At 41.5% G+C, this 24585-nt stretch overlaps 1 protein-coding gene across 1 annotated transcript in view; it reads right to left on the minus strand.

The window, feature by feature from the left end:
• LOC116435084 (uncharacterized) overlaps nucleotides 1-24260 on the minus strand; it is a 114081-nt gene extending 89821 nt beyond the window's left edge. The window contains exon 1 of the mRNA XM_031994266.2: nucleotides 23979-24260. The gene's annotated coding sequence lies outside the window, so the exon portion shown is untranslated. The remainder of the gene's footprint in view (nucleotides 1-23978) is intronic.
• Nucleotides 24261-24585: the final 325 nt, after the last annotated feature.

Raw genomic sequence — 24585 nt, forward strand, 5'->3', positions numbered from 1 at the left:
CGGAGGAGATGAATATCGCAGCGAGCTCGTTATCTCGCCTCGATTAAATTAGAGGACGACGTTTTTTCCTCTGTTGCACCCCCGGCCTGCTATACAACGCTTCTAATTGGTGGTTAAAGCTTCTGGCCAGTCTGAGTGGTTCCTCCGTCGCGGAGCAACGCCGCTTTGTTCCCCGCTTTCGTCGCTGAAGAGGATCTTCCTCGCTTACCGCCCCCCTGTAACGAAATGTTTCTGTTTCGCTCGCGATGGATCATCTCCTCGATGCCGATATTAATTCTTGGGACTGTTTGCGATCACCTGCGTGTTTGATATTGTACTCCCGCGAACCGAGCGAACAAACGATCGTTTTCCGGAGAAAACTCGATAACTTAAGAAGTATGAGTGATATAAACAACTGGTTCATACAAAAGTTGTAAGGCATAGAGCTGAATATATGGTGGTTATATATTTGTTCGCGTTACGGGGATGCCATGAAGTTTTTCCAATGACAATGGACACTGCGTTTCGATTCCAACGCTATGTAAATAGTGTAGACACTAAAACTACCAGACGAATCAAATTGTATATCAAGTATTTTAACGCCCGAACATTGTTTCAATGAACTACCAACTGTTAAATAATTTATAATTGAATACAGCAGAATGAAGTCTTAAAGGACGTCTTAATTTAATAGTAGTTCTATTTTATTTTCATTGCGTACGATCTTCCGATCTCGAAAGAGATTCACGTTTTTTCTACAATTCTCAAAAAGTAACCACAAGAAATCTAAAATTCGCGCGAGTCTCCAACAACACCGAACAAAGCAATCCCAGATTTCTCGTTCCATTGGATCGACGATCTAAAAATGTAGAACACCCGTAATCTACACTCTGATATCAAAAATAACAAGTGCAACCTGCCTAATCCAGTGAATTCACGACAAAATCCCGCCACTGATAACATCCTAAAAAAGTTCTAACGCGTCATTCTCGCGCCGCTCCCCGCGTTCCGCGCGCAGCCCACATCCGGACGGTTCGCCCGGCGCATTTTCAATAAAGTGTCCTCGGATTTCCCAGTAAAAATTGCGCCGGTAAAGGGCCGACCCGCAGGAATGAAATCCCGATCGGGTAGCTATTCGAAACATTATCGAGACGGTCCCCGGATATTGATTTTCCCGTGGATCGGGCTTCCCTCCGCGATTCCCCTTTCTTTTTGTTCTACCTTCGGAACGTTTTCGATTTCGAGCTCCGCCGGCTCTTTTGTCCGCGGCAGCCCCGTAAGCCGCCGTTGTGTCTCTCCGGTTCCGCGAAACCGTTTTACACGTCGCGTCGCGTCGCGCCGCTGAATTCTGTCTTTCGCGAGAACGGCAGCGGAGAGATCGAGCGGGGATCGCGGCGAAAGAAAGCGGCCGTGAGAAACGAAACCGTGCGCCAGGAATCCGAGAATTGTGCATCGGCTCACGGCGCGCCGAGCGGAGGAGATTTGCCGGCGGAAATCAAATTTCAAGCATTCGCGACACATTCGCACGCGGCCCGGACAAGGAAAGCGGCGTGGGCGTTCCCTCGCCGGTAGTCTCTTTGATTATATTGTTAGGGAATGTTGTTCTACCGTGAGCATTGTTCGCTTGCAACGTGGAAACCGGTTTCTTTCCCTTTGGCGACGCGAACCTCTGTAACGAGTAATCGCATTGCTTTGGTCTCTGTCGGATAGACGATCCGTAGTAGGGGATTAATGGAACGTAAGGTGAAATAAGGTATTAACCCTTGAGCGTCGACGTCTTGGCGACATGGAATGTTCGTATTCGGAACACTAAGTTGCAAACGTGTGATTTGATTACTCGAATAGCAAGAGTTCGGTGTACAGTTTCCTTTATTTCTATTATTCAAGCATTCGATGTACTGTGGCCGAAAAGCTGCCACTGGTTTCTTCATTTTCACTTTCTACCGTTATAACTGAGCCTGCGGGATTTTCCAAAGGTTTTCCAGGCCTCGCTCGGAACTGCCCAGTTCGACGGACAGGCCCTTGCAGGACTGGAAACTTTCCACTCTTTATTACACATCTCTTTACTTGCTGTTTCACCGTCATCCTTCTTCTCTATCTTTCGAATTTTTTCTCTTCTCGATCTTCTACTTTTCCATCTTTCTTTCTTTCTTCGCGCTGGTATATATTTTCCGACGAGAGTTTCGCGACTCTCATTCTTCCGCGTTACCGACGTCGTCACGAATCTCCGCGACGCCGACGTCAATAAACAGTGTTGAGGAAAGTATTTCTATAATTCATTTTGTTCTTCACCACCTACTCCACAGTATAATTTATCTTCATATGTTGCCAGCTTTATGTACTTTAAACAGCCTCCGTTCTTAAAGGGTTAATATCGAGCTACAACTGCTGCCTAAAACGAAATCGTCGAGACGATCTGTCGAGACTCCAATTGATTAAAATTCAATTTGCACGAGAACCAATTTCTTTAATAACTTCTGAGAAACATTTGTCATCTTAATAATCGCGAAAAGAAGATATCAAGAATGAGTTATTTTGATCCGTCCGGCAGTTTTAGTATTAACTAATTGCAGTAATAATTATGTTCCATATTTTTATATCATACCTTCTGTATCGATAAAATTTAATTGAAAATCGTACAAAATCACGAAAGAAAAATGATAAATGCTTCCTGTCGGGCGAAACTCTACAGAAGACTGCAGTCAATAAAATGAAAACGAAGCCATTAACTGCGGGCTGCGACAATGCGTAGGAAATCATTCACAGAAAGGTCGCCGCCGGAAGACACCGAAATGCCTTCCGTCTTGTTAGGTAAAACGTTAAAACGTTCCGCGCGGTCGGAAGAAGCTCTGACCTCGAGAGGCTCACGGCAAAAAGCTGCAACTTTTGAAGCCCGGCGACAAGAAACTTCGACCCTGATAGTTGTGCGACGAGTAAAAAAAAAAAGAGGAGGCATAGATAGCTACGCAAGCTCGGTTGCAAAAAGCTCTGACCCTGAAAGCTCAACGACAAAAGTCCTCCGGTGAGGCGAACGGTGCTCAAAAGATTCGACCTCAAGATCTAAAAAGCTCCGGCGGAGAATTGAACGTCGCCAATTTCGTTATCAAACGCGCACGGCGGAAAAACTCTTTTTGTGTACGAGTTTGGTAGTCATTGTCATCGATTCTACCCTTCCTTGATCGAAATAAGAAAATCGGAGAGGGGAATAAAAAGAGTTGTTGTCATTCGTTCGCGATTTCCTCTTCTATTATATGATTCCACTCTTCCATAATTCGGAAAATTTAATCATTAAACTGTAGCAGTAGAAACACTTCTTTAGCCTCTGAAAAATTTCTTTGGTTTTAGTGATCGTTTGAGAAATTCCAGTATGATTTATTTATTATCACTGTTATTATTATATTCTCCTTTATTACCGTCTACATTATTAAAATAGTTTCCTAGTATCTGAAGTTAGTGCTTGTCATTTCTCTCTTTTATCGTCATTTGGAAGATTTAATAGTTAAACTGTAGCAATAGAAAAATTTCTTTTCTCTTTGGTTTTAGTGATCGTTTCGCGAACAGCTGTAGTCTGCCTCGTTTAGAATGAGAAATTCCAGTATGATTTATTTATTATCACTGTTATTATTATATTCTCCTTTTTCACCGTCCACATTATTAAAATAGTTTCCTAGTATCTGAAGTTAGTGCTTGTCATTTCTCTCTTTTATCGTAATTCGGAAGATTTAATCGTTAAACTGCAATAGAAAAATTTCTTTTCTCTTCGGTTTTAGTGATCGTTTCGCGAACAACTATAAATCATACCGTTTCTCATTACATTCTTCTCTTTGTCTATTGTATATATCGTTAAAATAATTTCTTAACGTCTGAAGTTAGTGCTTGTTACGCAATCACTTTCCCAGAGAAATTTCAGTACGATTCACTTATTACCCTTATTATTATACCCTTCCCTTTTTATATTGTTTATATTATTAAAATAACTTCCTAGCGTCTAAAGTTAATGCTTGTTACGCAATCACTCTTCCAGAGAAATTTCAGTATGATTCACTGATTATTACTCTTATTATTATACTCTTCCCTTATATTGTTTATATTATTAAAATAACTTCCTAGCATCTAAAGTTAATGCTTGTTACGCAAACAATTACTTTTCATCGCCCGAGTAAAAAATATCCATTGCGAACGTTCGTCTTTCATCGCTTCCTGATTTTCTTTCCACCGTTGCATCATCCTCCCCCTGTTTTCGTCGCGCGGCAAAATTTCTTCTCGGGAAGCTACCGAAAGCCCGTGACGAACGGGTTCGGGTGCGAAGATAAGAGGCGACGGCACATGGGAAATCACGACTATTGTCCCCGTGCAATAAAGACAACACGGACGCGTCCAGGGGATGTCAAGTGTGTCAGATATCGGGGGACGGGGGCCCGGTTGCGGAGGTGTGAAAGGTGAAAATGTTTCTCGCGGCCAAAGTAACGGAACGTCACGGTTTTCCGCGCGATTTAACACCGGCGCCGGTTGCCACGCGAACAGGTACGAATACGTTTGAAAAGGGCTCGCGATCCTGCCAGCTGCGTTGTGAATAATGCGAACGGGATCCCCGAGTGAGTCTTGAGAAATTATGAATAATTACGTCGGGCCACTCCGAGCCTTCTGACAGCTAAAAAATTGCACGTCGAAAGTAATACATCATAAAAAGAGTCCGATCCTTTTCAACGTCTATTCAGGATATCACATTCTTCAGCTTATCATTATATTCTCGTATAATGAAACTCTAAATTTATAATTGAATGGCTCACAATGATAGCGCTCTAACTTTTATTTCCGACCTCTCGGGGGAAGAAGCTTTTTTGAGATATTCTTTGATTGAAATACTGACAGCACAATGATATTAATGACATTGACCCTTTGTACTCTAGAAGTTGAAAACACTCAATGTTTTCTAATACCAACAACATTTATTCGAATTTGAGAAATCGCATAAATTCAGGAAAGAAACTATTCTTTCGATGTTTCACATATTGATGCGTCGTACAAAGTGTAATATTAAATATCAAACTTTATAATTTCTGTGTGATAATTAATATCGTCGCGATATTGGTATTCGATTAATCCAAGAATATTTTTCGAAAGTCCTTTTTTCTCGAGGAGAAGAAGCTTTTTTGAGATATTCTATGATTGAAATACTGACAGCACAATGCTATTAATGACATTAACCCTTTGCACTCCAGAAGTTTCTTGAACACTCAATGTTTTCTAATGATACCAACATTCGAACTTGTAAAATCACATAAATTGAGGAACGAAACTATTCTTTCGATATTCCACATACTGATACGTCGTACAAAGTGTAATATTAAATATCAAACTTAATAATTTCTGATTAATAATTATTAATTGTTTACATCGTCGCGATATTGGTATTCAATTAATCCAAGAATATTTCTCGAAAGTGCTTTCTTTCTCGAGGAAACAGAAACAGGAGACAGTCCACTATTCTAATGAACGTAATCGATGAGCTACAATATAAATTGACTGACATTATCAGTTCGTATTTCGTTGAGCAAGATAAACGCCTCTCGGTCGATCCGAAAGTCATAACCGTCGGTGAATGCAACTACGAACGTCGGAGGTACAATGGAGCCAGTGGGAAAGGAACAGATTGAAGGAGACACGAAGAATCGAACGGTCTCTCCCCGTTTAATCACCCGGCCTGTCCCTGAATTTCTATGGTGGATCCTCTATGCGCCCGGGTTTCATTCACCGGGATTTATTCAGTAAGACGCACGCCGCTTCTGCCGTTATTTTCCTCGATTCTCTTTCTGAATGCATGAAGCGTGGTAATTAGTAAGTACGACCGAGCCACTCCATCCCACGACCTACTTCTATTTCCCGAAAAGATAAATAAATAAGAGCCGCCGCCCGTGCCTCGGTTTCACGGGTAAATCGTCGGATAGAGCGGGGATCGATGAAAGAATCGCCGATAACCCTCGAATTACGGTAACGCTAACAAGGGAACTTCGGCAATCCTAAAAGTTCCGGTTCTCATTTATCTCTCTCAACTACGGCGAGTTACAGAGGTCGATATAATTATCAGGTAATTTTCCTGACTTCCGAGCGGAACAACACCCTTGAAGGCATTCCTATGGAAAACGATTAGAAATATTAACCGTTCGGACGCTAAACAACTTTTGTGGATATTCACCAAAAATGGTCGTTGGTTCACTTGAATCGTTGAAATAACTGAAGTTCTTAACAATCTAATCTATTTTCGACTAAACTAAATTCAATTTTAATAATTCAATCGAGAAAATCATTATTGAACTACGTAACCATTCGTAATAAACAAAATTTGTTCACGTTGAATCATTAAAATTTCGTTGGTTTGTTTGAATCGTTGAAATAACTGAAATTCTTAACAATCTAATCTCTTCTCGACTAAAATAAATTCAATTTTAATAATGCAAACATTAATTTTTAACACGTTGAATGCTATGGGTCACGTGCGACCCCATATCGAGTTACTATAGTTGATTCGACAAAAAGATGATTATTTGGAAACAACTCTATATTATGAATAATGGTACTTTTTACGGTTACGTTCAGCTAGATGAATTTGCAATAACAACAATTCAATTCAATCAAATGATTTAATAATTCTTTCCTTCTCTATGTTTCGCTCCGCGAAATCGTGTGGCGTTCAACGTGTTAATCATTCAAAATAGGTCGCGTCTATTCATTAACCGTTTGGATGCTAAAAAACTTTAGTGGATATTTACCAAAAATGCGGAAGTGATTGGGTGTGTATGCAAAAGTATTAATAAGAGTACTTATCTAATGAGATCACAAATATTGTGTTACTACAAAAAAATATCAAAGAATAACGTTTATTCAAATAAATTTAATTTATTTCTTGAAGAATACAGTAAGAAAATTATAATTGACACTGATAAACAGAAGCGCCTCCGCGCTCTCCGCAATTTTGGCACAACACAAGAGCGCTATAGCGCTCCTCAGCACTCAAACGGTTAATGAGGAATTTGCAGGAAGTACTTCATTTAGAATCTAACGAGGAGATGATAATCTATGAAATTTTCTGATGAGAGAAAAATTTTTGTTCTTCGGGGTGAGAACGGCCCTCTCGAAAGTATAACATCGAACAATTATGGAAACGGTAATTTAACCAGTTAACTGAATTTAGTTGGAAAAACCTCTCGTGCGATAAAATAAAAAAATGGAGCTTGTACTCATCGAACGCAGGACGAATGCACGCAGTGTATTTTAATGAAAGATCGAAGCGAAACAAAGAATTACACGTTTACGTGAAAAAATAAAGAATTCATGAAAAAATTAGTGTCATGTCAAGCTTTACATTTAATACGATTGATGTGTAATCTCTATAAAAATTGTAACAATAGATTATTTTCAGTTTCGTTGGATATTCATCATAGTACTCGAGTGAAACTATTTATTTCCAAAATCATTTCAAACATTCAATGCTTTTAAGGTATTAGTAACTGCGAAACAAACAAATCGAAGCCAGTCACTTTGACTGTTAAGGTAGTTCTAGTGTTAACTGGTGTTCCGTGGTTTCAGAGTTTCATAACGAAACTGTTAGAAAAGTCTCGGGTATGATACCGCGAGCAACGTTTCCAGGTAATTTTCGTCAGGCGGCGAGGCCGTCGATGCCCGGAGACGTGACCGCGATTCTTCGGCATTCAATTAGAAGGGAACTTCGCCCGAGACTCGCGGACCGCGATATTACGCGGGGAACGCGAAAACCAATTAGTACTTATTCAATTTGAAAAACTATCGACGAAATGAACGGCATCGATATAATTCAATCCTTGAAATTGCTGCGCGCGGAACGGTTATTCCGAGTCCGGAAAAATATATGAATATTCAGCTCGCTCGGCGATTGAATCAATTTCACGCGTTAAACGTTTATTTTCGAGCAAAACGACATTGGGCCGTACGCGTAGAAAGAAATAAAAGCTTCGGCCGGTGATTTCGCGGGCGAACACTCGTTTTCCTGCGCGTACGCGAAGAGTGAAGTATCTACTGGAAACAGTATTCTCCGAATTCGTCTAATGAATACTTAACCCTTTGAACTCTGTAGGCTCCAATATTGCAGCAGATCTAATATTAACACTAAAACTACCAGACGGGTCAAAACGACCCATTCCTGATTCCTTCTTCTTGCAATTATTAAAAAGATAACAAATGTTTTTCTGAGAAATTATTAGAGAAATTAGTTTAGTAATGCGCAAACTGAATTCTAAGTCATTCAAAGTTTCAATAGATACTCTTGTAGTTTCTATACACAAATTTCAAAATGTCAATTTATCTGCTCGGTAGTTTTAGTGTTAAATATTTTACTGAATTTTAAGGAAACTACCTTAAGATTATTAGATCTTCCAAATATACGAAGTTTGTACTGAGAAAAGAATTAAAGGTCTAAGAAATGTTATAACATTGTTAATTTTCAGTAGGACTATCAAAATTGGTAGGAGTTGCTGACGTGTCACAAAACTATGTGGAGTGCTAAGGGTTAAAACTCTTATCCATAATGTATATCATATTTATTATTATAATATAGTACCATTGTATGGTATACTTCTATTGTTATTATTATTATTATTATATAATATTATTGTATAGCATACTTCTATCATTATCATTATTATTACAGTATACTATTACTCTACAGTATCCTATTACAATTAATATTTCACTACAACGTCATTGCCGAATATTCCAATTTTCCCAGCATTTAATTAATACTCTCCAACATCCGTTATCCGGCACCAGCAAAAAATTCTACTCAAGTAATCCAGCATTCACTTTCCATATACTTCTATTATTACAATTAATATTTCACCACATCATTGTCTACTATTCCAATTTTCCCTAGCATTTAATTAATACTCCGGCACGAGCAAAAAATTCTACTCAAGTAATCCAGCATTTACTTTCCATATACTTCTATTATTACAATTAATATTTCACTGCATCATTGTCTACTATTCCAATTTTCCCTTGCATTTAATTAATACTCCGGCACGAGCAAAAAATTCTACTCAAGTAATCCAGCATTTACTTTCCGGCGTGCTCCATACTTAGTATTACCATTTCTTCGTGCACGCGGCTCGCTGTTTGGCGAGAGAGTGCGATGAAAGGGGCGACGGGAAATGTCCGTGGCGAACGCTAAAAATGAGGTGGATCACCGGTAACAGAAGGAACGCGGGTAAATAATGCAGAACGGGAGTGTTCCGTTGAACAGCGTGGCGGCTCGGTCCCCGCCGAGACGCGCGGGCGCAGAGGATCCGAGTGGAAAAGTAAATGGACATGGGGAACGGAGGGGCAGGAATAAATAATTAAGCGGCCGGCCCCGCTTTAATATTCCGAATAGAATGGCCGGGAGCCTAGCTCTAAGACATTGTCCACGTAGACGCATTAATTAAAATTCCACCCCCGATAATCCATCCCGGCGCGGCGCGGCGCGGCACCGACGGTGCCGGAGTCTTCGGAATCCCGGAGGCACCGAGTCCAATTCACTTGAACGAAGTCCAAGCCGGTTTACGATAGTTTCTTATTGTTTCAGCGAGCTCGCGCGCCTCGCACACGCTGTGTCCTTTGTGCCGGGAACTGCGGGAGGCGTTAAAATCATCGCCGCGATTGTAATTTATGGTAATGGAGTGAAGAACAAGGTAATGGATTCGCGGGACTTTCGAATGTTCAACCCTTTGCAGAAGTTCTTCGCTGGAAACAATCGATATTCTCTAATGGGGCGCGGGTGACGTTTTCTGAAATCGACTTGAGAAATCGCGTATAGGAAGGAAACTATTGTCTTTGAGTATTTCATGTATTGAGGCATTCTACGAGATTTAATGTTCGATGCAGTTTGAAAAACTTGATTAAAATAACTCGATCAACATAACCTAACATATCTAAAGGAACTCAAATGATTTGCGCCCTCAAATTATTCTCCCAAACAAATAAAAAGCATCTCACATTAACTTATACTCCAAACGCTGTCATCCGCCAACTGACTCGACACAGCAAAATTGTAATGTTCGATACAATTTGAAAAACTTGATCAAAGTAACTCGATCAACATAACCTAACATATCTAAAAGGAACTCTAACGATTTGCAACGTCTTCGAATTATTCTCTCGAACAAATAAAAAGCATCTCACATTAACTTGTGGTCCAAACGCAGTCATTCGCCAATTGACTCGACGCAGCAAAATTGTAATGATCGATACAATTTGAAAAACTTTACGATTTTGATGTGTTAAGTCAATTAGCGAATGACTGCGTTTGGAGTATAATGTGAGATGCTTTTTATTCGTTCGGGAGAATGATTCGAGGGCGCAAATCATTAGGGAGTTCCTTTTAGATATGTTAAGTTATGTTGATCGAGTTATTTTGATATCGAACTACGATTTTCCGATTTTTATGGTTATAGTACTAAATTTGCGTTGTACGGCGATAGGAGCAGGGTACGGAGAAGAAAGCCGTATGGTAAAAAGGAAATGGTCAGTGAGTACGTCAGATCCAGTTTCATGCAACTTCCTACTGTATTAAACTGCATTTCCGAAAAGAAGAGAGGCGGTCGGCAAGTTTCCGCGAGTGTATAAAAAGGAACGAAAAATATCCGGCGCAACTGAAAAGCTTGAAGCATCCCTTGTTTTTTAGGAAGATAAACATTCTCTTTTTGAGAATCCTCCGTTCCGACGTGAAATGTTTTCAAGGAAAATACGTCGCGCGGAGTCCTTTAACTGGAAGTGAATTGTTCAGAATTGTTCATGGGAATAACGTGGAATGATTACGGTAGAAATGAATTTCAACGTTACACAACAAGCGACAATAACATTAATTCCGTAAATGTTCGATCGCGGCGACATCGGTTGGAGCACGTTGAATCGAATCGTCGAGAGCGCGGATCCCTTATCTTCGATACGATATTAAATCAGAATAATCACGAGGACATCAAGAAGATTAAACTATTCACGATGAGAATCTCTAGCAGCGGCGGCGGCGGAAGTTCAAGAATATCCTCGGGAAGTTCGCGTCGCGTCTCAATATCCCGAACGGATCTTCCCTCGGAAAATATTGAAAGTGTCCGTTCCCCTCGTAACAACACGATATTGCACTGCAACGGCAATCGCGGGATTTGCGACGTCGATATTATGATCGACGTTCTCCGATACACAAGACGCCGACAACGGTCACCGAGTCGGGCGAGTTACACAATCACTTACACGAAACCGGCTCCGAGCAATTTCGACGAACACGGCGGGGCGGCGGTGGATCGCGAAAATGAGAACTGACGGCTGAATGAAGTTCAAATGGCGATTAATACACTCGTGCCGCGCGGCGGCGGGACGCGAGTCGCTTACAGACGCGACACAGTTCTGTCAGTGGAAATGAAGCTTAATAGCTCTATTGAATTTTCGAGTCCACGTGTGCTGTCGCCGACGCCGCGTACTCGCGTCGAGCGATCATCGGGTCTTTTATATTCATCGAAACATTCGGAACCTTAAGATCCTGGAAATCTTGTTAGAATTTATACATCTTTAGCTTTCGACGTTTATTTAAAGGGAATGGATCATTTTCTCGAATTATAATGTATGTAGGCGATCAACCAGTTAACTGCGTTTGACGAGTATACGCGTCATCTTAAAGCTTTAAATAACACGAATTCTTTCGAGGATGAATTATTTATTTTTTCGGTTAAACGTGTAATTCTTTGTTTTGCTTTCTTGTAATTCTATTGTTTGACGAGTGCACTTCATTTTTTTATTTTATTGAGCGTAAAACAAAAGGTTTTTCAAACTAAATTCTACAGTTAACAGGTTAAGAATACTTGCTTTGGAATTAATTATTTCTTTAGCGTGTTAGGATTATTAATTCGTTACTGATATATTTGATAATGCATTTAATATATTATCGCAATAATAGTTACGACAATATTACTGTATAAATGACTATATCTACTATAATGATCGCTATAATGTTACATTGTTATTTACTGTAATTGTTACATACAATAGTTACTATAATACTATAACTACACCAACTCCCCAAATTACAGTAATTCCCACAACCCAATACTGTCACATTAACACTACATTTACGGACACTTATTCTACACTGCATTCCATGGGTTCCAGGAAACTACGTGCTCGTCTGTATAGATCGTGAAAATTGTAGCTTGAAAGCTAGAATATTGCAACGCGTATTCGCGTGACTGTCGGAATCAAAGTCGGCTTTGCGAAATAATGTTTAAAACATGACAGGTTCCGTAAATCTAGCGTTAAACCGAGATCAACTGACAAAGTTCCGACCAACAAAAACCAAGGTACACATTCATCCTACAACATCTGCCCCGACACCACCGAACAGCTGTTTTTCATCCAATAAAAGGACCCTCCCAGCCGAAACTGCCCTATCATCAGCGGAACCGAATAATAAAGAAACTTCGTCCAAGTTCTAATTCAGCGACCACTTCTTCCACAGACGTTCTTATCGGGACGATGATTAAGCGAGAAAACTTTCGCAGGATATACGCACACCAACGTATCGAGTTAAACCACGGAACATGTCCGATCGTTTCGCGGCGGAGAGCGATATTAAAATAATATTAACGGTTATGAAGCAACAGCTTCCCAAAGCTGGGAAAGTTCGCTGCTCCGGGATTGCTAACACTAAAACTATCGGACGGGTCGAATTGACCCACCTCAGAATGTTTATTCTGCAAGTATTTCAATTACGAAGGCGTTTTTGCGAACGATTTTCAATTAAATCCGTGTATTCCTGTAGATACGAGTCTAAGAGGCTCTTCGAATCTCAAGAAACGCGTTGTCCTGATTTCGATGGAAACCTGGAAATAAGTCACTCCGATTGCTCGGTAGTTTTTGTGTAAACATATCGCGTACCACTTATTCTTAGAAAACTGAATTGTGCTAATGGCAATTTTCAGCGAGGTCAATTTATATCACTATACATACGAAAGCTCAGACATCGTATTTATAGTGTCGTAGTGTTAACCCTTAGCACTCTAAGTTGTTTTATAATCTATCAGTAACTGCGACTAATTTTTATGGTATTCCTAGCGAAAATGAGAAATGCTATTTCTTCGATCTTTTATTTTCCTTAGTAGGAAATTTGTATGTGTGGAAAATCGAATAATTTTAGGGTAGTTTTTTAACCCCTTGTTGTACAATGACGAGAGAGACTCGTGATGAAGATTTCTAAACTAATTTAACAATAAACAATTAAACTATTTTGCTATTATCAATGTACTATCTTCGAATGAAATTTCCACCTGAAGTAGAATGGAAAATTTTGTTGTATTTCTTACAAATTGTCGATAGTAAAATATTACACGAGCTTAGTAACGAAAGTAAATAGTACGCCAAGGGGTTAAGGTTCATTGAAATATTTAATATTAGAACTGGTGCAATGTTGGAGCCTACAGAGTTCAAAGGGTTAAGACAGTGGGACAGCGAGTCTATTTATTTGTATTTTATTCAATTATATATTCCTATGTCTTTTTAAATAAAACACATTTAAATTCAATTAACCCTTTGCACTCGGAAGTATATCGTTAGCAATACTTAACATTTTCCAACTAGACAAAGACGATGATTTTCTTTAAATGAATTCAAAGAGAAATCACCGATGCATTACACATAGTTCAATATTAAATACTAAATTTTCTAATTTTACTTCGTCAAATCGAATGGTGACCGAGAGTCACCTCTCGAGTGCAAAGGATTAATACCACATATTATCATGTAATATACTTTAAATAGACAATCAGTTCGAATGAAATTCAATAATTTTCTACATGCCGTAATTAGTTGCATGTCTCTATATAAAAACGAGATATCTCGTTACCAGTACTGAACGTATTAAAGGAATCCGGCGATTCGTAATTGAGACGAGATCGGATCCTCGTCGATTCGCCCGAGTTAACAGGTACCGCGCTCTCCGCTTCACTTCGCCGGCCGCTGCCTTTTTCAATTGTTAGTTCTTGAAATTTTCATCGGCCGGAGTCACGTAAGTCGTTCGGAATTTAATTATCAGCGGTAGGAAAGTTACGGGACGAAGAAGAGGGGGGCAGGTCCGGCGAGGAAAGTTTCACGGGGCGACGACGACGACGCCCCAGCGTCGCGCACTCGGAATGGCCTAGTTCGATACACGTGTCAAAGTAAATGCGAGCCTTTCAGCTGCTTGTCTAATTAGGCGGGCTTTTTAGCCGGCGTCTGATTAAGCAGTAAATTGCGAGAGTCGCGCGGGAGGAAATTCGGGAGCCGGCGAAACCGAGCTCGCCGAGCTGTGATTATAAAAATGTTCGAACCCGCGCGCGCTCGATCCGCGAGCGTTCCCTCGTTTTAAACTTTAATATCTCGAGCCTTCGCTGCACGCGCTTTCGTTCGAATCAGATTTTCATTGAACTTCACACCTGCAACGAGGAAGTTTCGAATCGTGAATGTTCGGATCGAAGTGAATTAGAAATTGATGGAGGATTTTCCAGTGAAAGCTTTCAACCGCTTGCCGTACTTCAACGAGCTTGACTCGTGATGAAAATTTTCTAATATAAATATCACGAATCTGACTCGAGGTGACAATACGAGTAAGATATCGGTTATGATTATTATTATTAAGGCCCGGATTTTGTCGGGCGAGTGGTGTGGCAAGGAGTTAAGGGTAATATGTAATTCAATGGATTTTTGATGATTGAAAATTGTATTTGACAGGATGTGATGTATAATTAATATTGAATTGAACTGTATTGTGTCGATAGAATGATCGGTACTGATTATGTCCATTGAAATTTTAAATGGAAAAATATTCATACAGAAACCTATGAATGAAATTAATCCTTCCCACGAAGTCTAAATTAGTAGAAATGAACTTGCAAGCTGGATCACCGAACCAATGATAAGGCAAAGCTATAAATTAAATTAATTCGTCACACTAGTTAACACTAGAACTACCTTAACAGTCAAAATGACTGGTTTCGATTTGTTTCGCAGTTATCAATACCTTAAGAGCATTGAATATTTGAAATGATTTTGGAAATAAATAGCTTCACTTGAGTACTACGATGAATATCCAAAGAAACTGAAAATAATCTACTGTTACAATTTTTATAGAGATCACATATCAATCTTATTAAATGCTCGGTAGTTCTAGTGTTAATAACGAAACTGATACAAGTTACAAATATTTGATCTACAATAAACCCACACTCCTTCCCGCGAAGTCCAAATTAATAGAAATGAACTTACTGTTGCAAGCTCGATCACCGAACCAATGATAAGGCAAGGTGTTCGATCAGCCTCCACTTAATGTCGCCGCGGACAAACCACGGTGACGGTCGTCCTCGACTGCGAACAATCGATACGGACGCGAGGTTCGATTAAAACGAGCTTTCACGTGCGAGCCTGAAAACGAGTTTTCCCCGTTGGGAAAATCGTGCGCCGTTCACCGCGTCCCCGGCAAAGCGGAGGATAGATCGAATCTCGTCGCTAACGACAGCCACAACGAAACAATGGATCGTGGAGCGTTTTCGGTTCACTCGCGGGATTTGGCCGGCGCGCTTTCCTCGGACGATATCCTATGAATTTTCGACCGGAGCCGTCTGCTAACGCGTGTCACTCGTTTCACAGTCTTTTACCCTGTATCCAGTCGCGTGCCCGTAGAAGTGCTAAATTAAACATCAAATAAACTTCCTTCCGTTCCGTTCGAATCGCGAGATCGCCGTGTACGAACAGAAATATAGCGCGCTGTTTGAATTAGGAAATTCCTTCAGGAAATGTCCCCTAATCGACGATATGCAGGGTGGAAATTATAAAGCGTTACAGTCGAATATCTTCGAAAATGATTATACGCAAAAATGTTTCAGAAGAAAGTTGTTTAAGACCGAAGGGGACATCATGTGGTGGTTTTATTTTTTCTGGTGGACACTCCAAGGTGAAGCGAAGGTCAACTTTCTTTTTTTAAATAGAATGATACAGACGAATTCAACGACCTATGACTCAAGGTCATTCAAGATCAAACTTGCAGGGAAATGAAGAAAAGGTGTGATCGTTTTATTTGTAAATATGTCAGCATTACTCGGGACAACATCAACAGCGAAACTTGTGCTGAGATAAATGTTGAAATGTTGAGCAAAGTTGGAGAATCATTAAGAAGAATTGTTAAGTGCATTGAAGTAAGAGGTAATTATTTTGAACACATACTAAAGTACAAATAAAACGATCACGCCTTTTCTCCATTTCCCTGCAAGTTTGATCTTGAATGACCTTGAGTCATAGGTCGTCGAATTCGTCTTAAAACGTACTATTTGATGGTGGATAAAAAAACGTGTCATTCCATTCAAAAAAAAGAAAGTCGACCTTCGCCTCACCTTGGAGTGTCACCAGGAAAAATAAAAGTTCCACCATGATGTCCCCCTCGGTATTGAATAACTTTCTTCTGAAATCAATATTTTCGGAGATATTCGACTGTAACGCCTTATAATTTCCACCCTGTATATTCATCTATATTCCATCTAATCAACATTGATACATAGAGTAGGCACCAAGTGAACCAATTCTTTAAAACTTCACATTGTTCCAACACACTCCACGAATCTCCGAAACAATTACCTGCTGCGAACAGATGGAAACGAGCCTCTAAACTTCCTTAAACATTCCAAGAACTCACAGTAAAAACCGTTCAACCGACGTTAATCCTTCATCAACCATCATCTCCGTATCGAAAATTATCCAGATCCGCGTATCGCTGGAACCGTTGTCGCCTCGAACAGAATCGCAGCGACTGAAGTTCGCGTTAGCCGAGGCTTAGCTCGCGATCGATCTTAACGCGAAGATCACCGTTAGTCAGTCGAAAGTTTAGATACCATTCGAGCCGTCGTACGATCAGGAAGTTGGCCGAGCGTCGGTGACCGGTACGTCAGAATCAAGTCGAGATTAGGTGTCCGGGTTAATCTAAATTGAAGTTAGGACGGGGCTCGATGGAGATTACGCGGCGAGTTGCCGGGTTCAGGTCGGCTCACGTCCGAGATAGATGCGGCCTCTGATTACGGTCGGATCGCGGATCCCCGTCGCGGGGAAAAAATCTCTTTTCGCCGTACGGTTGCGCAACGGCCCCCGTCGTAACTCATCAGAAGGAGCCGGTTTAATGCATTCAGAGGCCGGCGCTCGCCGCCCGGGAAAGTATAATCGCCGTGAATTCCCAAGCGGGCCGGAGTTGAACCGGGAAAAACACATTACGCCGCGAGCGCGCGTCGTGTACGCCGAGATTTACGGAAATTTCGGGGCTGGCCCGTTTCCGCGTCGACCGGTCGGGTCGTCTAGATTACGGGTCGTCGAAACTCTTGGCAACGACCCCGATAAAACGATAATCCCGGAATCGATCCCCTCCCCGCGCGCCGGGAACGACAGGAACGGGCGCGGCGATACTGTCCGCTCGCGATTAAGCGTGTTTTCAATCGAACGAAGGAACCGACGAATTTCGGCGCACGCAGGATCGCGGATGTCCGCGAATTACGATGGTCGAGATCGAATTTAATTTAATTCGACGGGGAAATCGACGCGGCGAAACTGTAATCAGTTCGAACTCAACGGGAGCTGATGAATGTTTCAATCCGTCCGAACCGTCGAGCTTTTTTCGGTTCCACCCTTGGCCGGAGAGGATGAACTTTATTTGGCCGGCGCAATCAGAGATGTCTGGTTAATTTTTCGAACGCTGCGGGGTACTTTCTTCTTTCGTTGTCTGACGGTGTTGCGATCTTGGAACGAATGTGCTCGAAACGGAATTATCATCTCTTTCTTGTTTAAGAGTTAACTGTTTCCCGATGCAATTCGTAATTCAGTTACAGGAGAATACGTTTCCTTGCTTTCTAGTTTATAAGTTGTGTAACTCTGTAATGCGGTGGTTCAGTTTCTCCGGGAAAGTTAATTATTAATCTCATTCGCGGAAGATCAGACGATAGTCATGATTCTCGTTTTCTTTCTTTTCTATCGGAATCGCAATGGAAGCTTGATGGACTGAAGTGAAAAGCAAATGACGATCGACAGCTAAAATCTTACAATTCGATGATTCGGTTCCTTAAGACGGAACTAATTAGTATTCTGTTCTCTCGTGAAGAATCAAACGCTGCTGTCATCTCGAAGAATCTTTCTTCTCTACGGGGGTTGAAAATGCAACAAAGGTGGACGAATCGAGGCAAAGAATAAATGACGATCGACAGCTAAAATCTTACAATTCGATGATTCGGTTCCTTAGGACGGAACTAATTAGTATTCTGTTCACTCGCGAAGAATCAAACGCTGCTGTCATCTCGAAGAATCTTTCTTCTCTACGGGGGTTGAAGGAATTGCAACGAAAGCTTGATGAAGCAAAGCGAAGAGCAAATGTCAATGGACAGATAAAAGAAGCCGTAGTCTCGCTCCGATGCAACACCGATCGTCGCAATGGAATTGAAATTGTTCATGATGAAATCCCATCCCCCTCCCTCCTCTTCTGACCCTGTACGCTCCGGCCTGTCCAGAATCGAGCCTAACTAACTGGCCAACGAAAACGTTGAAAGGACGTCGAACACGGTAGGGTGACACGCGACGCGGGCAAACGAAATGAAACTGCTGAGAGTCGAAAGGAGAAATTGCTCTTTTCAACCAATCAACCCTCTCCCGTCCACCCCCTCCCCCTCGCGACCGCTCTTTTTCCCTCGTTTCCAACCATTTCTCCGCGAGCACGAATCAACGTGATTAATTACAATATCGTTCCTTCTCCCTCGCTTCTTCCACCCGTTCGATCGCCGTTTCATTTTTCTTTTTTTCATTCTCGACCCCATCCCGTCACATCTCTCGAAACCGTGACCCCATTTTTATTTGCTCACGAGAAATTTATTCTGTTGTGCAATCGCTTATGCGAATTAATGCCCTTTATCCCGTGCGAAAGGAACGATAATCGCGTTAGTGGTATAAGTCAATGATCGTTACGTTGCGTACCGGTGACGAGAAATCTCGTTTTTATATAAAGACACTTAGCTGTGCAACTTCGCTAATTACCGCAGCATTGAGAAAATATGAAATTTAATTCGAATTGATTATCTATTTAAGATATATTACAGGAGAATATGATATCTGAGTTTTTCTATGTGATATAAGTTACCTCAGTGAAAATTATGAATAACGGAAGATAGGAGAGTTGTATGAAGATGTTCGAAAGAGATACTTTGTAGTTATTCAAAGTTAGTCGGTAAAATTATCCGAGGACCATGAAATACTTTTGAAAGGTGGCACAGATAGAACAGACACAAAAAAGAAACTTATTTTCTCGAATGAAATTCAAATGCAGCCTGCCTAAGTCGAAGGAGATCTTTATTCCACAAATTAATTTGCCTCCGAATACATTAACCCTTTGCACTCGGCTGGTGACTCCCAGTCACCACTTAATTCAATATAAAATTGTAAAGTTTGATATTTAACTTTAATCTTATTTAAATTAATCTTTCTATAATGCATCACCACGTGGAATATTGAAATGAAACAGCTTTGTTCTCTTTATGTATAATTTCTCTTTAAGTAAGTTTCCAAAATATCGTTCCTATCTCATTCGAAAACATGGAATATTTCCAGCGAAAAACTCTCGAGCGCAAAGGGTTAATTCCTCGCGAGATCCGAATAATAGAAAAGTATAAGAACGAACATTTCCAAGCTACCACTTCAATTTCTCGAGGCCCGATATCGATCAAAGCGAACTCTCCTTCGGCGGCGTTCGCCCGGCTTATCGGTGACCATAAACTACGAGACAATTCTTTCGAGTAGACCAAAATGACGGCCGCAGTGATCTCATCGCGGCACCGTGTCATCGGTTCTGGATTAACGGTCTCTCCCCGCGACCCATAGAACGACGATAAATCCCATTAACTGGGCAAAAACGAAGGAGCCGCGCGGTCGCGTTTTATCGGGGCCTTAAAAATATTTATACATCGAGACACGACCGGGTAACTGGAAGAACGGCGGCATTAATTCGCTCGATCTGCGAGCGAACGACCGGCCGCAGTTATTGCGCGTCTCGCGGCCGTTCGAATCGTAAACCCTCTGCCTCCCGGCGAATTAATTATAAACTTGCTAAACAACAATCCCGTGCTGTACTGCGAACGGCCATTACGTGCCGGGGAATCTCTATTATACCATTGTTACGATTGCGGCTTCTTCGGCGTTATAACGAGAAATTAAAATCAACGGGAGAACTACCGACCAACTGAATTGACTTTTTAGAATTCCTCTGTAGGAACTCGAAGAACGCATCTACTGAGACTTTGATTGATTTACAATTCAATTTGCGTATTGCTAGATCGAATTATTTTGTCGTTTTTCAGAGAAGCGTCATCTTTTTAACAAAGAAATCGGGAATGAGTGACTTTTAGTGTTAACAGGTTGAACGCCGTGTCGGTCATCGATGACAAGCTCGATGATCAAGCTTCTGACTTGCTTGACAGATATTATAATATGCAAGATGACTGCTGTCGATTGAAAGTATCGAATAACATAAATAAGTGGACAATAGCGTAACGTAAGAATTCTGATGCAAAAATTAATAATTGTTCCTAGTTACTTTTGCTACGAAGGAACGAATCATGTATAAAACTTTCATGATTCTCGTGACACTTAACGTGCTAACGACACCGATACTTTCCATGCATGTGGAATCGAATTGAATACGGTTATTCGATTCACGAGACTGATTCTCGATGTGCAGACGTCACTTTTGAGGACGATTTGGCCATCAGAAAATTCGAATTCGCGTGTTGCATTGTTTGCTGACTAATATTTGAAAGAAAAGGCAGCTTCTGTTGTCGCTTAGGATTGTCCTCGGACTGAATCAATATTGATCGATTATATAATAAACATTGTGTACGGTCATTTTATTCTCACGAGGGAAGGTCGCGAGTTGGAGACATGAGATTCTTCGGATTCAAAGGAAAATTTGTGTTGGAGAATTACTTCGTTTTAACCAGTTAAAATCATAATGATACTAATTCCTTCAACGATAAATTGTTTAGTTTTTCGGGTAAACATGCAATTCTGCGTTTTGCTTTAGCTTTTCGTTAGAATATACGACAGGCACATTTTTCCTGAGCTTAACGAGTGTACATCATTATTTGATTCCATTGCAAGCATTATCAGACTTTCGAAATTTAATTCCACAGTTAACGGGTTAAAGAGAAAGTTGAGATATTTTCACTAGCGATGGTTCTCTAATAATTAGCAGATTTTGATGGATTTTGGTGTTCGTTTTGTTTTCTATCAACTGAAAAATACGATACATCGTGATCGTTGACTGATCAACAAGATTAAATAGGAAGCCACGATATACTAAAAGCAGCAACGAACGAATAAACACGTTTCACTGTCAAATTAGCGAACCTCATAACTCACCGCGTATTAACGCTAATAGTATATTCATTTCGGACGACTCTCTTCCCAGGACGACGATAATAAGATACCACAGCAGCGTCTGCCGTCAACCATGAACTCGCGTCGCGATATAATTAACTGATCAATCGATTCGGCAACTGAAAATACCAATGCCATTGTCTCGTTAATAGCTCGCGTCGAAATGATCAGTCGGCCGATTTCGCGCGTTATTATGCTCGAACCGGAAGCGGGACGGGGACTCGGGGCGAGGAAAATATGTCATCGCGGGGAAAGTTCATTTCTGGCCGGCAGATTTGTTCAACTTTGATGGAATTGTTGCCCGTCGGTGAAATTCATCCGTCCACCCTCTCCTGACCATTTGCTCGCCGTTTCCCGCAACTGCACCGTCGAATTGCACAATACTCGTTCAAGTTCCCCTTGTGCGCGCGAGGGCGCGTTTAGGCTCGTCACACAACTGTCGGTCAGGTCTCGATCAGCTCTCGTTTCGATCGAACGGTCCTCGGTTGTTTGTAATCTACTGGGTTGATGCAAAAGTTTTCATGTTCTCTCGTAGGAAATAGAAAGAAGTTTTCAACTGTTCGATGGCTGAAGTAACAACGGAGAAGGAAGTGTCCTTTATATTTATTGTAATAGTTTGACAATAGATCTGTTGATTTCCTCTGAACTCGTTCAGATTTCCTTTGAAACAAGTAACAACAATTTTCTGGTGACACTAGGTTTACCGAGCGGCTTTTGACCCATTTCGAGCGTGAACATTGCGGAAACCGTTTACATTTTCTGCTACCTATACTGATTTTTATCCGGACATCTTATAGTTTCATTTACAAGATCATTGTGTATAATTATGTCGTTTTCAAAGGAAATGTGATTTTGTTCATAGGTGAACAGATGGGTATATAAGAAATGATAAACCTAATGTTAACCAATACAGAAAACGTCAAAATTTTCGCATCGACCCAATATATGTTCACATTACGAGTCTCTTTCTCTTCGTTTATCAACAATGGAGAGAATGTTTGTGAATGACAATGATTCAGTTCAGACAAATATTCTTGCAGGTAATACGATGGGAATATTTATACGTGGAGTTTTGTATCAACTCTCGTATGTTGAACCGTGTTATTCGTTTCAGACAAAGTTAGCAGAAGGGATCCAGATCTAATTGGTCGGTCATCTGTTCCCATCTTATTTTCGATACCGATACTCGATGCGGTTGGGCTAGGACTACACGAGTGTTTAACACTAGAACCGAGCAGTCAAATCGACATTTCAAAATTTGTTTATAGGAACTCTAAGAATACGGCTACTAAGATTTCAATTGACTTATGATTCAGTTTGGGCATTGCTGAATCAATTTCTTGAGTAATTGTTTAATAATTCGGAAAGAACGTAGGAACAAGTCAATTTGACCTATCTGGTAGTTCTAGTGTTAAGAGTGTGTTACAGCGTGTACCAGCTCGTGGACTCAGTTGTATTAAAATACACAGTTAACTCAGCAGAAATGTGATTATGGACACGAATAACAATTGGCGAATAACTGATGAATAACTGTCTATACCGAAACGTTACCTGTCAGGACGGCCAGTGTGAGCGCACCCTAAACCGAGCGGAAATCGCGACGCGCAACTTTGGCAAACGGAATTCAATCAACGACGGCGATGAAGAAATTTCGAAATTTCAGATATCTTCGTTGAACGGCCGGGGAATGACTTGAGGGACGGTTAACGAAGATATCGAGTTTAATTACCCCCGACGCTGTTGAACTTTCGCAAACTGAATTTTCCCTGGACCGGGGGGCGACTTTCCCATTCACTGTCGCGACGAAACGGGAAAGAACCCGTTAAACACGTTATAATAAAACGACTCGCGTGATATTCAACTCTCAACAAGTCCATTGGTCATTTCGAAGTTCATCGATGAAATCTCGAAACCTTTCGAACAGCACGATCGAAAATTCAATACGAAAATACATTATTTACAGAACATCCACACAGCTGTCACAATCATTCTACTCGATTAAAAAACCATTCACCCCTTGCCCTGATTCTTTCCGAGCTCTAATCTACCTCGTTACTGTTTCGAATAACAAACCCGCATTTCAAATAGTTCTCGCAGACAGGAAATTTCAGTCTTGTTCTACGTCCCCACTCTAAACTGTAATCATCGATAACAGAACAATGCGTAATCTCCATTGAAACGATTCAAACGGCATTCGCGTTTGTTAAATTTTCAACCACCACGAGCCTGACGCGATACCGCAGGCGAACGGGTTAAATAGTCCCCCGAAAATTCGTCAAAGTGCACACTCACAGAACCGTTCGACCCGTCGATCGACGGCGACCAACGTACTCCCGAACGATCGGTTCGGGGGACCATAACAAACGATCCCGAGACAAGAGGGTTCGTTTATCCGTGAGATATTCAAGGGAAGCGAGCGCGAATCGATCGTCGAATCGGAACGCAGCACTGGTCACTGGCACGCGGTCGCCGAGACAGGCCGAGCACCGTATTAACCGCCTTACGATCTATGGATCTACCTTGCGATCGTCGCTGGACACACCGTGCGGGGACATCGAACGCGTGCACCGATCCGACAGCTCCGTCCACCCTCTCTCTCCTCCCCTCCTCTCTTCCTCCCTCCTCTCCGTGTATCCCTTAGCGAACTGTACGTTAATTCTCTCCCTTTTTTTTCCCCTCGGTACAGGGACGAACGGCAGAAGCTTGACGAAGCTTGCGAGCTTGCGGTGGCGCGTGAACACCACGGCCGAGTGGCGCGACTGAACTCGGCTGAACCGTGTCGGAGCTTGACTCCGCCGAGGCTTTCGGGCCGGCGCTCTCGTATCGTCCGGGGGTTGGCGGCGCGGGGGTCGCGAACGGGAGGACACGGCTGAGAGGATCGACGGCGGGAGGGGAGGGCCGAACGGGGGACACGGAAAGGGTTGCGAGGAGGAAATACGACGGACGACTGGGAGCACGCAAACGGTTAAAGGATCTTTCAGACGGGGAGGAATAAGGAGTAAGTTTCGCAGGTGTGTCGGTCATGGCACTCCGTACGCCCCTGGTTTCCGGGAACACTGTTGCGGTATTTACCATTCGCGCTGGAAATGAATTCAGAAATTTGGCGAGGTCTGCGATGAATTTTGT

The sequence above is a fragment of the Nomia melanderi genome, chromosome 4 (assembly GCF_051020985.1).
Source record: "Nomia melanderi isolate GNS246 chromosome 4, iyNomMela1, whole genome shotgun sequence".
In the NCBI taxonomy this organism is placed as follows: Eukaryota; Metazoa; Arthropoda; class Insecta; order Hymenoptera; family Halictidae; genus Nomia; species Nomia melanderi.